The 15,613-nt window shown below is 30.5% G+C and overlaps 1 pseudogene; it reads left to right on the forward strand.

Moving 5' to 3' along the window:
- Positions 1–7,409: 7,409 nt before the first annotated feature.
- On the forward strand, positions 7,410–14,711 carry LOC104098094 (F-box/kelch-repeat protein At3g23880-like; annotated as a pseudogene).
- Positions 14,712–15,613: the final 902 nt, after the last annotated feature.

Below are 15,613 nucleotides of genomic sequence, written 5' to 3' on the forward strand. Positions count from 1 at the left end.
CCGAGCCCACAATCGAGGCCTGAGTCGAAGCCAGGGACGAGGCTCAGTATCGAAGCCACGATCGAAGGTCCAGCTCGAGGGCCATGATCAAAGGCAAGGCTCGAGGGCCAGGATCAAGACCCAAAATCGAACTTGATCGAGGCCATGACCATGTCCCAGGCTCGAGGCTATGACCGAAGCCCAGGCTCGAGGCGTGATCGAGGCCATGACCAAAGCTCAGGCTCGAGGGCCACGATCGAAGTCACGATCGAGACTCAATTCCGAAGGTTGCCTGGGCAGTTTATAAAAGAGGACATTCGTCCCATTTGCCATTTTTGACGAACTTGAGCATGAGCAGAGGCGACTTTTGGCAGATTTTCAATAGAAAAATATTGGGGTAAGTGATTCTAACTCGGATTTGGTCTACATATACAAGTATATTATTGTTTTCACCATGAATTAGTGTTTTGAGATTTAAATTTGGAAACATTTTAGAAATCTCATAGAAACGAATTTTTGAGATTTCGGTATCGATTCGGAGTCGTATTTGAATAAAACTGGTATGGTTGGACTCGTAATTGAATGGGTTATCGAATTTCGTAACTTTTGCCGGATTCCGAGACGTGGGCCCCACGAACGAATTTTTAATTAATTTCAGAATTTTTATAAAAAATGTAGTATTTTCTTATAGAATTGATTCCTATAATTTTTAGTGATTGTATCGAATTATTTTGGCTAGATTCGAGCCAGGTAGAGTTGGATAATCGTGGAAAAGGCCTTATAGTGGATTAAATTGGAGCAAGACGAGGTAAGTCTTTTGTCTAATCTTGTGAGGGGGAAATTACCTCATAGATGATTAAAATTAAATAATTGTTGCTAATTGTGGGGGCTACGTACGCACGAGGTGACGAGAGTCCGTACGTAGCTACTATTAATGCTAAAGTCCGGATAGTTTAGGACTCAAAGCATGCATTACTTGTATAAATAGTATTCTTTGATTAATTAATATTAATTGATATATATGAATATATTGTGAATTGTTAGGTAAAGATATTAAAGGATGAAAATCTCATAGGCTTGATTTTCTATTTAAATTAATTAATTGTTAAAAGAAATTGTTCTCCTCCCGAATTTATCTTATAATAAATATACTCTCCTTCCGGAGGCACATAAGAAAATTTCCTCCTTTCTTGTGGAGCGGGCCGAACGTCTCGGCATGATAGATGCATCTATGGATCGCGCTGCACGTCCCTCGGCAGTGTACACGACACTCTGGATCGGGCCGTACGTCCTCGGCAGAAATCGTGCTTAATAATCATAATTACACGATACTTTAATAATTTATTTCAGCTTGTGAAGCTAATTAATAAATTAGAAAATCCTTGAAATTTAATGAATTATTATTCTTGCTTGTTAAGGAATTAATTGTTACTCCTGTAAATGAGATTTAATTGATAAATTGGAAAGTATTTGAATTGAAGGAATTTAATTAATATATTGAGAATTGTTACATTTGATGGAATTTGATTATTTCCGCTGATTAAATAAATTATTGTAAATTCTGTAAATCATGCTGATTTAAATATCCTAATTTTATTTCAGTTATCATTGATGCATAGTGAGTGTCAAAGTCAGTCATCTAGTCTCTACCACTTCGAGATTAGGCTTGATACTTACTGGGTACACGTTGTTTACGTACTCATACTACACTTGCTGCACTTTTTTGTGCAGGATGTGAGACAGGTACTAGTGGAGGACCTATTATCACATACCCATGTCATCCCGAGGCATAGTGGTGAGCTGCCTTTCTGAGCCATTCTGCAGCTACCAGTGTCTCTTCTTATATTTACATTCTGTCTATTTTATCTCAGACAATATTTGGAGTTATGTATAATCTACTAGATACTCATTCACTTGTGATACCAGGTCTTGGCACACACATTGGTAGAGTTTGGGTTTATATTTTCTTGATTTTAAATTTTATCAATGTATGCTTAATTTATTAGTTGGTTTGCCTAGCTATAGTGTTGGGCGCCATCACGACCTACATGTGAAATTGGATCGTGACAAAAATAGTATCTGAAAAACAATTAAACATAGAAAGTTGCAGATGCCACATAAATTCCATTAGCAATAACAGAACGCATTTAGAAGAGGAAAAAACAAGCAAGAATAAGAGAAAACTTACCAGAACCGAACAAAATAAAGTACACAACATGAAATAAAAATCGAGAAATTTAGGAATATGAAGGAATGAGTCAGAAAATTAGACAGAACAAAACAACAGAGAAGGAGGAAATAAACAGTAATCACTGCAAAAATATAAAAAAAAGAAACTATCACATTCCATGTAAATATTCGCAATACCTGCTCGACAGACTTCCCCAATTTCTGTGATAAAATGATCACTGTACAAATTAACAAAAGAAAAATATTAAAAACACCAAAATGAGGTATTGATAGAGGAGTGGTTTTCTCCGGTGATATCAACTTAATATGAAGCATGAAGCCCTAAGTAGAAGGCAGGTGTAGAAGTGGAATATTGAAGAAGGAGATGAACTGATAGACACAAAAGGAGAAGGAAACAGGCGATAAAATTCTAGACAATGAATGTCAAATAAATGAGGCGGCGATTGCTTTGGATGACACGTAAGTCTATAATACGAAATGTCAATACTGCCCTTAGAATTGAATTGAATTGAATTCCTGAAAGCTGCCAGGTCGAAACCCTGGCTCTTATGTAACTAGTCTTAGGTGAACACTATATCAATTAATATATAATTTTTAAAAATTACACAAAATTTATTAAATAATGTGAGTTATATTGAACAAAAATTAAAGAAAAAAATATAAGTTCTTAAACATGAAAACCATTGCTCTCATTTAGCTAGTTTGCTCGATCAATAAATAATAATACAAAATCTTACAAAAATACTTTAATGTTAGAGTTAATACTTTATAAAAAAATAACGTAAATATAGGGATTTGTCATTTGTTGGAATGATTAAAAAAAGATAGAAAATAATAATGACATTTTTAATACATTTTGTCTTATGTTGTTACATTCTTATTGTTTCAAGTTTGCATATTTAGTATTTGACTTTTACTATAACTGATTTTGCTCTATTTTCTTATTTCTTTCACTAAACCTATACTTCTATTGTGAAAATTAATTTATGTGCCTTAAAAGATTTTTCAACTTGAAAAATAATTTTACTTACACGATAATTTTATAAAAGAATTGAATTTATGTTTTTGCTAATTACTTAATTCAAAGATTTAATTATTTTTTCTTACCATTAAAAATATTTTTTTTTCGCATCGTTGCTTCGTGCTTTTATAATAATATAGAAAATTAGATAATTCATGAACTCCTTTGCTACTCGAATAATTTTTATCGATTTTTGTGTAATATTTAAAAATTACATTCAATAATTAGAATAAATATTTAATTAAATACAAACCTCTCACTTTAATAGTAACAACGTATAAAAATATCTCGGATAAGAAAATTTTTATGTGGCAGCTTACTATATTGCCCAATATAAATTCTAAATGCCTCCAAGCAGGCATCATCATAGCACTTAAATGTGCTAATGGCTCGAGGGACGTGTGCACTGCTTGTTTATTGCTTGGACAATCTAACAATGCACCAAATTCACCATTATTAGCGAAGGTTTTATACAACTATTCTTTGTTTTGGTCAATTAGTGTGAGTAATCAATTCCTATCTGATTTTTGAAACTTGGTACATCTTCCAAACTTGTTTCACATGAATATATCTGTTAGCTCAGTGTTATAGCACAAAAATATAGTTACCTTTAGTGTCTCATCTTATTATAGTAATACTTTTCACAAGAAAGGCATTCATCAGTTTAGTGATATATAAGGAGATCTTGAACCGATACTCATCGAGAAGTAACTCTACTTATCCTTAAAATCAAAAATTATCAGTCATACACAAATCTTCACATCTACCCAATATAGAAAGATTATTGCAGAAAAACTAAAAGAAAGTGAATTTGAAACCCAAATGAAGAAAAATAAACTTACCTTCAGATTCTGATAGTCAAATTTTAAACGTACTGAGCCTGGCCATTTGAAGTATCTGTTATGAATGTAAAGTAACTTTAGAGACAGATTAAGATAACAGAAAATAATAGGACACTTTCATCAAAAGAATAAAAGGACAATGGAGAAGATACGTATACACACCTTTTAACTTAACGAACATGGTTTCATCTTTACCACAAAAGAAAATATGATTTTATTTGATTAATTGTCTTTATACAGTCACTTCCGATAGCAATCTTGCATATATTAAAAAAAAAAAAAAAAGAACATTCAGCTTCGAACACAATGGCACATATTTACCAAGCATTCGTGTAGCAGTACCAACATTTAAAGTGCTTAGTGATTTCAAAACTTCATCATAATTTTTCAGCACACACGGATCACTATATTTTCTCTTAAACAACTTTATTTTTATTGTCCTCTCAGAGTAATTGAGCAAGACTCATCATTATATAAACAAAATTGGGGTTTAAATGGTCTCCACAATTCACAATTCTTAAGGAGAAAATCTGGGCAACAGCTCTGCGCTGTATTGCAGCAGATTTTTTGAGGCAGTAAACCACAGAACTGGATATCTTGGTCTTTATAACAATTGTAGATATATCTCTTATCTTTTTATAGCCTTTTGAATCACCCCAACCCGATTTTTAGAGAAAAAGTTGCCCAAAATAGTAACTGCTGTCCAATTCACGGGATTAAATTTCTGATTTTAAATAACTAAAATTCACCATACAAAAGATATACTAATTCACATATAGATAGAGTAAGAAACTTACCCCAAGTTTGAGAGAGTTTTTCCACAAAATCCAAAACCTAGGGTTTCCAAAATAAGCTCAACCTATCTTGATTCTTGAAGGTAAATGAATATTTTGCCTCACCACTCCATTACTTTTACCATGTTTGTCTTATATCTTTATTCTCTTCTTAGAGGCTTACAAATTAATTGGCGTAAATTTTAATCTAGATCGATATTCAAACATTGTGCATACAAACCCACACATTTCAAGAAAGCTTTAAACCTAAAGCCAAAAAGGAACTAACTGAAACTGATGTAATATAGCTTCAAGAAATAGAAAAGAAAAATTCAATTATATCACGTAGCAAATTGATCAAATACTCAACTTTGCAATCCTTGAAAATTAACCCAGAACCTAAAATGAAGCATCTAAAAAAGTAGCACAATAAAAATAATTCTTGAAACTCACATCAACAAAAATGGCACAACAAATTGCGACTTACACATGCATAGTCAGGGTGCGCAGTAATCATGGCAGCATAAGTCTTGGTGGCCAATTCATCAAGCTGGCTAGTACAACCCCTTTGTAAACACCATCATACACCATTGAGACATAAGCACATGGTCATAATAACTGAGGCCGTAACCAACCTCTTTAACTTAGCTTTGATAATCTTTTGAAGCCCAACTCTTTTGCGAAATACTTGTTTAGTTATTTCCATTGAGGAATTTCGTGGAACGATTACTATACAAATTAATAAAAAAAAATATTAAAAATACCAAAATGAGGTATTGATAGAGGAGTGGTTTTCTATGATGATATCAACTGAATATGAAGCATGAAGCCCTAAGTAGAAGGCAGGTGTAGAAGTGGAATATTGAAAACGGAGATGAACTGATAGACACAAAAGGAGAAGGAAACAGGCGATAAAATTCTAGACAATGAATGTCAAATAAATGACGCGGCGATTGCTTTGGATGACACGTAAGTCTATAATATGAAATGTCAATACTGCCCTTAGAATTGAATTGAATTCCTGGAAGCTGCCAGGTAGAAACCCTAACTCTTATGTAACTAGTCTTAGGGGAACACTATATCAATTAATATATAATTTTTAAAAATTACACAATATTTATTAAATAATGTGAGTTATATTGACCAAAAATTAAAGAAAAAAATATAAGTTCTTAAACATAAAAACCATTGCTCTCATTTAGCTAGTTTGCTCGATAAATAAATAATAATACAAAATCTTACAAAAATACTTTAATGTTAGAGTTAATACTTTATTAAAAAATAACCTAAATATAGGAATTTGTCATTTGTTGGAATGATTAAAAAAAGATAGAAAATAATAATGACATTTTTAATACATTTTGTCTTATGTTGTTACATTCTTATTGTTTCAAGTTTTGCATATTTAGTATTTGACTTTTACTATAACTAATTTTGCTCTATTTTCTTATTTCTTTCACTAAACCTATACTTTTATTGTGAAAATTAATTTATGTGCCTTAAAAGATTTTTCAACTTGAAAAATAATTTTACTTACACGATAATTTTATAAAAGAATTGAATTTATATTTTTGCTAATTACTTAATTCAAAGATTTAATTATTTTTTCTTACCATTAAAAATACTTTTTTTCCGCATCGTTGCTTCGTGCTTTTATAATAATATAGAAAATTAGATAATTCATGAATTCCTTTGCTACTCGAATAATTTTTATCGATTTTTTGTGTAATATTTAAAAATTACATTCAATAATTAGAATAAATATTTAATTAAATACAAACCTCTCACTTTAATAGTAACAACGTATAAAAATATCTAGGATAAGATCCCTATAAGAAGAATTAAGTGTCAAACTTATTTCACATGAAAATTTCCATTAGCAAATATAAGGAAAAGAAAACGTGATACTCCTAGTTCTCCCAAACAATATCTATTTTAAAGTCCTAAATATTAGTACTTCTATAATTCAAATAAGTAAAGATTTAATCATTCAAAATTTCTAGTTGATTTGTTGACATTGAAATATCTCTTGCGCCATGCACTTTTCACAACTTTTACTTTTATTTTATGATGAAAGTATTTTTCTTATTAAGCGATATTCACCAATATTATTACTAAAGGATCATATTATTTTTTACTATATGCTTTTCTCCATTTACGGCACGAAGCAAAAAATGACTGAATGTTGAATGTTGAATCTGTTCTTGTTCTCATGTTTCTTGTTAGATGAATCTTTGTTATTTTAGGTAATAAGTATTTTTTTACCAAGTTAGCATTTACAATCTTTGTTCTTATCGATTTAGGACTAATGGTAGTATTTGAAGAGTATAAATAGTTTCCTAGAGAGCATGAGCAAGAGTGCTGGAAAATATGATTTACCTAAACGGATATCATAATGTACTTTAGTGTGCACGTTGTGTAAGAAAACAACGTTGATAATATGGATGAATCGTTTGAAACATGTGCTTTTGGAAAACGGACATGTGCTTTTGAAACGTTACGGATGACATATTTTCGTAATATATACCCCACAATTTTCTAACGTCGGTTGAGCACTTGAACTACAATGTACCAATATAGTTGCAAATAAACTTCGGAGAGCTGATGATGTCTTGAAGAGAACTTCCTCGTGTAAGCATTCAGAAATATTGTTATCTCATTCTAATATCCCTCATTCTTTTGCAACTTCCTTATATGTCTCACACCATCTTCCATTAACCATGAATACATCTTCAAATGAATATGGTCCTCTAACATACTTCAACAATAATATCAAATAGTACATTTCATCTTCTCCACTATTCAAGAAAAGAGTATAAATAGATACAAATTTATAAAATATATTAAAGAAATTCTTTTGAAGTGTAAATATTAAATTTCTTACCAGTAGCAATTCGATTAATTACATTTTTTTTGTCCATGTCTTCGATCGGCTGAGGGTTCCGAATATAATACTCTGCAGTATGTACCGAAATACTCAGTGAACATAGAATGGTTGATATTGTCCGACTCAAGATACTTAACAAATTTGTGCCACCAAAGCCAACGACTTACGAATGTTTATATTTTCTTGTCGTGTTTGATTCTTTCTCATTCTCTTTTAGAATATCTGCATCTTGCTTCTCATCGTTCAAAAATCCCTAGTCTTATACCTTATATATGTGTTCCAGTCTATACGGTGGCCCTAATAACCTATTCTAATCTCTACAAGCGTGTGCGTCCTCTAACACTCTACCAAACCCCCTTCTCAGTTATTCGATGGCAAAGTAAATAATTTGCATTTGTTATAGCATACTCTAATAAATAAAAAATTATCAAAAATATCATTATAGTCATTCACGTTGACGTGAAAGCAGTATAGTAAGATTTCATAAAGCAGTTAAAATTATAGATATATTTAAGAATTTACTCATTGTATTCAAAATGAAATAGGATTAGAAACTTTAATCAATCATCTATACAAAATATAAAAAGTTAAAATTTATAGAAGAATTACACACAAAAAGAAACACGATGTAAGACAGTTGCGAATTTGACATGGAAAAGTACATGAGACAAATCTTTTGAATGATGAAAATCAGTATTATATTACACTATCATTGGTCTTGAATATAAAATAAACCATTGATCTCTTAATATATAAAATTTAGAGTAAAATACTACGTTAATGTATAAGATTTTGATATCCAAAACTAAAAACTATGGCCATTATTTACTTGAACTCCAAAAATGTTATCCCCGTTACGATACAACTACAAACGTTAACATGCCATTATTTTACTTTTACCTTTTGTAGGTGAATAGCTTCATTTGTGCATGATATACATGTAAATGGCTATAATACCTAAAAGTAGATTTTATGCAAGTCATAAAAGAATAGAATATAATTTCTAGAATTTAATTTGGAATGTTAAGTTGGAAAAAATCCTCCTACACAAATGTTTTATATCTGTCAATCTAAACCAAATAGAATAGAATTTTTAGAACATGTTATTTTTGTTAAACCAAACTATATCGGAACACAAAAAGGAAATTAGTAATATTACCAATTATATCCGGAATTATAATTATATTTAAGGTTATTTTTGTCCATCAACATTATATTCATGCTTTTATAATATATATATATATATATATATATATATATATATATATATATATATATATATATATATTATTTTTTTAATTTATATTTCTGTATATATGACCTATAAGTAAATGCACATATTTGATATAAATATTTTTAATTTATATTTCTGTATATATGACCTATAAGTAAATGCACATATTTGATATATGTATTAGGTATATCTATATCTATATATATAGAGGGACAAAAGAAGATGAGGTGGCACCTCTTAGAAACTAGGATTGTTATTTATCTTTTTCTTAAATTTTTGCCCTTTTCCTTTTTGAAGTGTTCTGTTAAAAAATTGAAACGTCACTTTGAAAACCCCTCTTTACTAAATTGAAACGTCACTTCTAAAACCCCTCTTTACTGAAAAGCCACTTTTCGTAGCCATCTTAAATATGCTTCATCCTTTTCCCTTTCTTCCTTCCACGTTAGAGGCCCGGTGTTTTTTTTTTCCTGGTAACGTTCTCTTCCTGTTATTTCTCCAATTGCTAGAGGTAAATTCCTTCCTTTTGGTTTTGAGATTAATCAGTTCTCTTCCATGTTATGTTGATGTTTAATCTGATCACTTCTTCTTTTTTTTATATCAAATTGTTTTTATTTTTATTTTTCCTATCATTTTTTTGATTTACATCCTTCTAAAATGTCTAACAGCATAAAGTATTTTCTCTTCCCTTTCCAAGACTAATAATCTATATCTATATAATGCTGGGGCTTGGCAAGGTGATATGACACTTTCATTGACTAGGAAATGGATTTATCTAATTTCTTATGATTTGGGGGTTTTGCCTAATTTTTATTTAAAAAGAAAAAAAAATTAAACCATTCGATTACAACTCCAACAGTTCCAACTTTTCATTCGGGAAGGCCATATTAACAATCCGTAACTTCTTAACTGATGAGGACTTTTTTCCATCCATTATGAGTATTAGTTTATTCTTTCTCAACCAAGAAATGCTATTTTTTTTCTTTTTTCTCATTCTTTTTACCTTTTCTTTCTATTTGCAATATTAAAAAATTCAAAAGGTACGTTATTAATCATCTTAATCACACCTATTCCAAAAGACTCTTTCTTAATCCTTTTAATTGCACATTCCGCTCTTCCGTTTGTAACTACGTATGTCTTCTATATTTATTGTGCTTAAATTGATAATTGATATCATTATATTACTCTTTCTCACACATTTTTCTATTCTAAAGTTTAACAGGGTTTCAACGTTAGGAGATTTGGAAGAAGGGGAGGCGGGTAACGACGAGTTTTCATTTTCATTGCCAAGTAGTGAGACTAGATTTATGCCAGTATGTCTTAGTTTGTGCATTAAAGGATTTTCACCACCAATAAAACTTATGCAACGACCAGCAATATTATTATTGGTTAACCATTGCAAAAATTTCTCCTCGAAAGGTTTTCATTGCACCATAAATATTCTTTTATTTCCCTTTTACACTAAAACAAATTTTAGAGTAACAGCATAATAGTATGAACACAATGATTTCTTCTTCTTGTAGTACCTTTTTGTGTGTTGGGAAATTAAGATGCTGAATGATATTATTTTTGTTGGTAGTATTACAATTGTTCAGCAGCGAAAATAATTCTTTATAAAGCCATATTAGACTTCAGATATTGCAAGTTCATTTTGCATAAGAGTTTTCTGAAGACAACTTTCATTAAAATATAAAAATACTATATAAGTACTATTACGTTTTGCAAATTCAAATGTCTTCCAACTTACTCTTGGAGATGCTAGAAATTTCCGGTGATGAATGTAAAAATTAGATTTTGGGGGAGAACATAAAGCAGAAATAACCAAAGGTAAAAATCGGGTTTTCTATGCACTTGCCAAGGCTGGCGAAAAGAGTACATGGTTTTTGATAAAAAGCATTATTACCATCCCTTTTTAATTTCTTCGTGTTAAAAATTAAATTTTATTGTCTATACATTTCCGGTGATAAATTTAAAAATCTGACTTTGGGGGAGAACATGAAGCAAAAATAACCAAAGGTAAAAATTAAGTTTTCTATGCGCTTGCCAAGGCTAACGAAAAGAATACATGATTTTTAATAAAAAGTATTATTACCATCCCTTTTTACTTATTTTGTGTTAAAAAATAAATTTTATTACTTAAACATGATTTTCTTTATAATATAATTATTAACATAAAAGAAATATGGTAAACTATCCTCAAAGTATTCTCATACTTTGTTGTCCTCTAATATTTTTATTTTAATTATTTTTCTATAATTGAGCAGATAAATGTGATGATAAATTTAAGCTATCACTACTTACAAGTTAAATCGCAAAATCATGAGTTTTGAAATTATATATTAGAAAACATTTTACTCAACCGATTATGCAAAAGGGGAAAAAAATAATGTGAAATATGTTTCTACAATAGAAAAAGAACAAGAAGGAACCTCCCATTTTTATGACAAATGTGTGCATGGAATATTTTTCTCCTACTTTTTTCCGGTCTCTTTGCTTTTAGGATGGTACTTGGATCTGTTTTCTCTTTTGAATGGTTATTTTGCTCAATATACAATATGGGTGATGGGAATATTTAAATAGATAGATGATTTATTTGTTATATTTTATTAGGAGAAAAAAAATGGAGCATTGCAATTTACAAGCATTAAAAGGAGAGTTAAGTTTTGGATTAGCAGGAAAGTGGGAGAAAAGGGAAAGAAATAACCAAAAAAGAAAAAGAAAAAAGGTTGGAAGTAGCGGTAGGAAAGAAGGTTTTTTAACCTTTTCATTTCATGAAGTGTCTGAAAGACAAAAGGTCGATTATTTAATGAAAGAACAAAAATTAAATACCTTGCATGTATTCAATAATGTATATTGGACTAAGAGATCATGTATTAAAACCCCCTACACACATATTTAAAAGCGTAAAAAATTAAAGTTCTTTTTATTCTTAAATTTTTAAAGAAAATCTAAATAATAAAAACACAATTCATCTAAAGAAAATAATTTTTTTTTGTTTCATAAAAAGAACTATTATTAAATCTTTTGATGTCTTATAGTCGCGCGAAGCACGAAAAATTCACTAGTTTAATGTATAATTTATGTACTCTTAGTAAAATCTGAATATATTTTATGTATATTTGACATGAAATATTTTTCAACTTTTCGATGTCTATGCATAAAATATAATGCATATTTCATAATAATGTACATTAAATAATTAGTGTATATTATTGTTATTAGGAGATAATATCAACATTTCACTGTAATATTTCAAGAAATAGATGATATATTCAATATTTTATTTTAGTACTATTATTTTAACTGTGATAGTCAATATATAATAGTAATATTTAATATCATTTTATAATTATTTGGTTTTCATCTGTATATTATTATACACTATATATTCTAGATTTATTAGTTTCATATTCTTTAAATGATACAAAAGCAAAAATAATATAGAAAGACAATATCTTTTAGCAAGAAAAAGAGAAGAGATTGCTTGGGTAGTTACAAATGTACATGTTAAAATAGAATGTATATTATCCTAATTTGAATTCCAATTAAAAAAAACTTTAGGCCACATTGTTTCTTTTTCTTAAGGGAAAAGAGTTAAACAGATCCTTAAAATTAGCATGCATGATTCTTAATTTTGAGGGGTGAGAAATTGGTGGATAGATCATAGATGGTTATTCCAGTTTTATAAGTTTTTGTTAAGGAAAGTAAATCTTTCGTTGACATATTTTGTTAATTAACGAATGCTGCTAAGATTCATTAAAAATTTCTTAATTCTTGCATATTTACGTTTTTGCCCTTAAAATAAGGGTACTTTCACGAATGGGCTGAAAATCATAATCCAACCTCATCTAACTAGCAGCTTGGGTTGGGCTGTCCTACCATGTCAAACCCATTTTGACTCTGTATTGGTAACATATAATCCTCACCCCTTATCTATAAAGCCTACGGCTAACTTGTTCTTTCAATTAAGCAACGCATCAACTTCTTTACTCTTTTGCTTCTTTGGGATAAGGTGTAAGTTCTTTTCTCTCGATGTTTTTTACATTAACTTATTCTTCATGTAGTGTTGCTTTGTTGTTTTTCTTATTTATTATACTTTGTATTTATTGTATTATAGTCAAGGTGAAACTATGTGTTGATATGTAGGTTGAAGGCTTGAAGCTTTCCTTAATAAACTTGGCTTAGCAAAATCATCCATATTTTAAAAAAGAAGCATATCTAATGGTTGAATATTTCTGGGTTTTTTTTTTCTGCGAATATTCATCTGCATATTGTATTTTTCACAATTGTGTATAGTTTTTGTTTTACTGCTTACGTGCTCTTGCTAGGGTTATGCTACCTGTCGGGCCGTTAACCTAACATATATTGTTTAGGCGTTTCTATCAATTTTGATTTTTACATAAATATATGACAAACTATATTTTTAGCAAAAAGAAAAATCATAAAGACATACACAATTGAACAAACATGGTTGTGTATTCGGTTATTTTGCAACAGCGTAGTTGTCGGCCTCCTCTAACATATTACTCAAGTAAGATGTATTTGAAAATATATTCTAACTAATAGTATTCTCTAATTGTTGTAGGTTTCTTCTTCAATTTCTGCTCAACATAAAGGTGTTCAACCTGTGGATTAATAATTAAAAGTACTTGCCTTGTCGTATGTAGGAATGGGAACTCACGTCCAAGAGGAAATAATTGTCGATATCCTCAGCAGGTTACCTGTTGAGTCTCTTATGCGATTTAAGTGTGTTTCTGGATCTTGGAATACATTAATCTCATCATGTTACTTTAGGACGAAGCATCTCAATATTGCCAGCAGGAACCAAAACCTTCAAAAATTGCTTATTAGCCAAATATCTTATAAGGATGGTGAAGCTAATACCAGCATCTCTTTTTCTTCTTTATCTTTGAATATTCAAGTCGTACGAAAACTTGATTGCCCGTTAAACTATGAACCAAAGTATGGCAGAATATATTGTTGTTGTGATGGCTTGTTTTTAGTCGGGCTTCAGAATACACCTAAGAGAGATCCTTCGATATTATTGCTATGGAATCCCTCCACAAGAGAAACAATAGTACTTCCTCATTCAGATTACTCCACCGTGGACAGAAATAGATACACTTTTGGATTGGGTTTTGACTCAAGTAGTAATGACTATAAGGTCCTTAAGGTTAATAACGAGGATGACACCCTCAATGAAATTCTCTCAGTTAAAAGTGGTTCTTGGAGAAAACTTGCTAATAAAAGCTGTAGAAATAACGTATCATGCTTGTTTATGCATATGGATTTGGCATTTGTACATGGAGCATTTCATTGGCTAGGACGTATTCAGCTCCCAGAGTTTATTGTGATCTCGTTTAATATTTCAAATGAAACGTACAGAGATGAACCGTTGCCAGAGCCAGTGTGCTTGACGATGACAGTGAGAGAGTCAGTTGTATCAGTGTTGAAAGGAATGTTATGCGTTTATTCTACTTATCATGACGGGAGCACATTTAATTTATGGGTGATGAAACTTTATGGTGTCAAAGAATCTTGGTCTAAAATGCTTACTATACCTGCTATTGGGGTTCCTTTAACTATACCAAAATACATATTTGCTGATGGTGAAGTGCTACTATGTTGTGAATATTCTGAAAGGACTGTATTTAGGACATCGAAAGGACCATTTATTGAATGGCCCGATCTGGTCCGTGATGACATCAATGAAGATTCCATTCTCGATGTATACGTTTATACCCAGAGCTTGATGTCTCCAAAGGCAATCACTAATAAGCTTCGTTAATTCGCATTGCTTAGTAGTAGTATATACTCTACATGTTAAATCATGTTGCAAACTCATATTCTCTTAAAGTTTATTTATTCTTGCGAGTTTTTGGAGGTTTCAAGTTTGATTTACCTTTTATTTTATATTATAGTTGGGGATGACTCGTGTACGATATAATAAACCACTCGTTCAGAACATATAAAATCCTTCCAGAACAGTAAGATTTTCCAAAGATAGAAAACCATTTATTGTAAAAGTTAGATTTAGTAATTAGTTAATTACAGACAAGGCAGATGCACCTTGACTTAAGCGGAAAGTTCGAGATTGCTCAGTGGCATAAAAGAATCCCCCGTTTACTTGATTTGAGCTTCAAAGGAGAAATTAGGAATGACTTTAGATTAATCAACAAGAGTTTGAACAATATAAGGAATTAATCTGCAATATAATTCTAGAGATAAACATCATCCGTTCTTGTAGCCATAGTTGAGTGAACTTAATGCTCTTAGTTGAATGCGGGGGAATTAACTAGGACAGAGTTGTTAATTGTTGGGAAATTAACTATTGGGTGATTGAGAATTTCATTATTTGTTGGGAAAAGGATTTGGCTCCTCGTTTCCTCTCGTTTTTATTACGCTCTTATTAAGATGAGTGACACATTTCTCATTTAATGTTTATAATTTAGATTTAATTCACCAACCTAGCTTTATATATATATATATATATATATATATATATATATATATATATATATATATAATAGTGGGTTAAAAGGATTTTCCAAGACAATTTTGGATAGAGATTATTTTATTTACAGAGTCACCACTTAGAATTGAATTTCAGTGTTCCAAGTAACCTTATTAAATCCCTAGTCAAAAGGAAATTGACTCCATTTATTATTGATCCGCGAAAACAAAAGTGTA

Source organism: Nicotiana tomentosiformis, chromosome 3 (genome assembly GCF_000390325.3).
Source record: "Nicotiana tomentosiformis chromosome 3, ASM39032v3, whole genome shotgun sequence".
In the NCBI taxonomy this organism is placed as follows: Eukaryota; Viridiplantae; Streptophyta; class Magnoliopsida; order Solanales; family Solanaceae; genus Nicotiana; species Nicotiana tomentosiformis.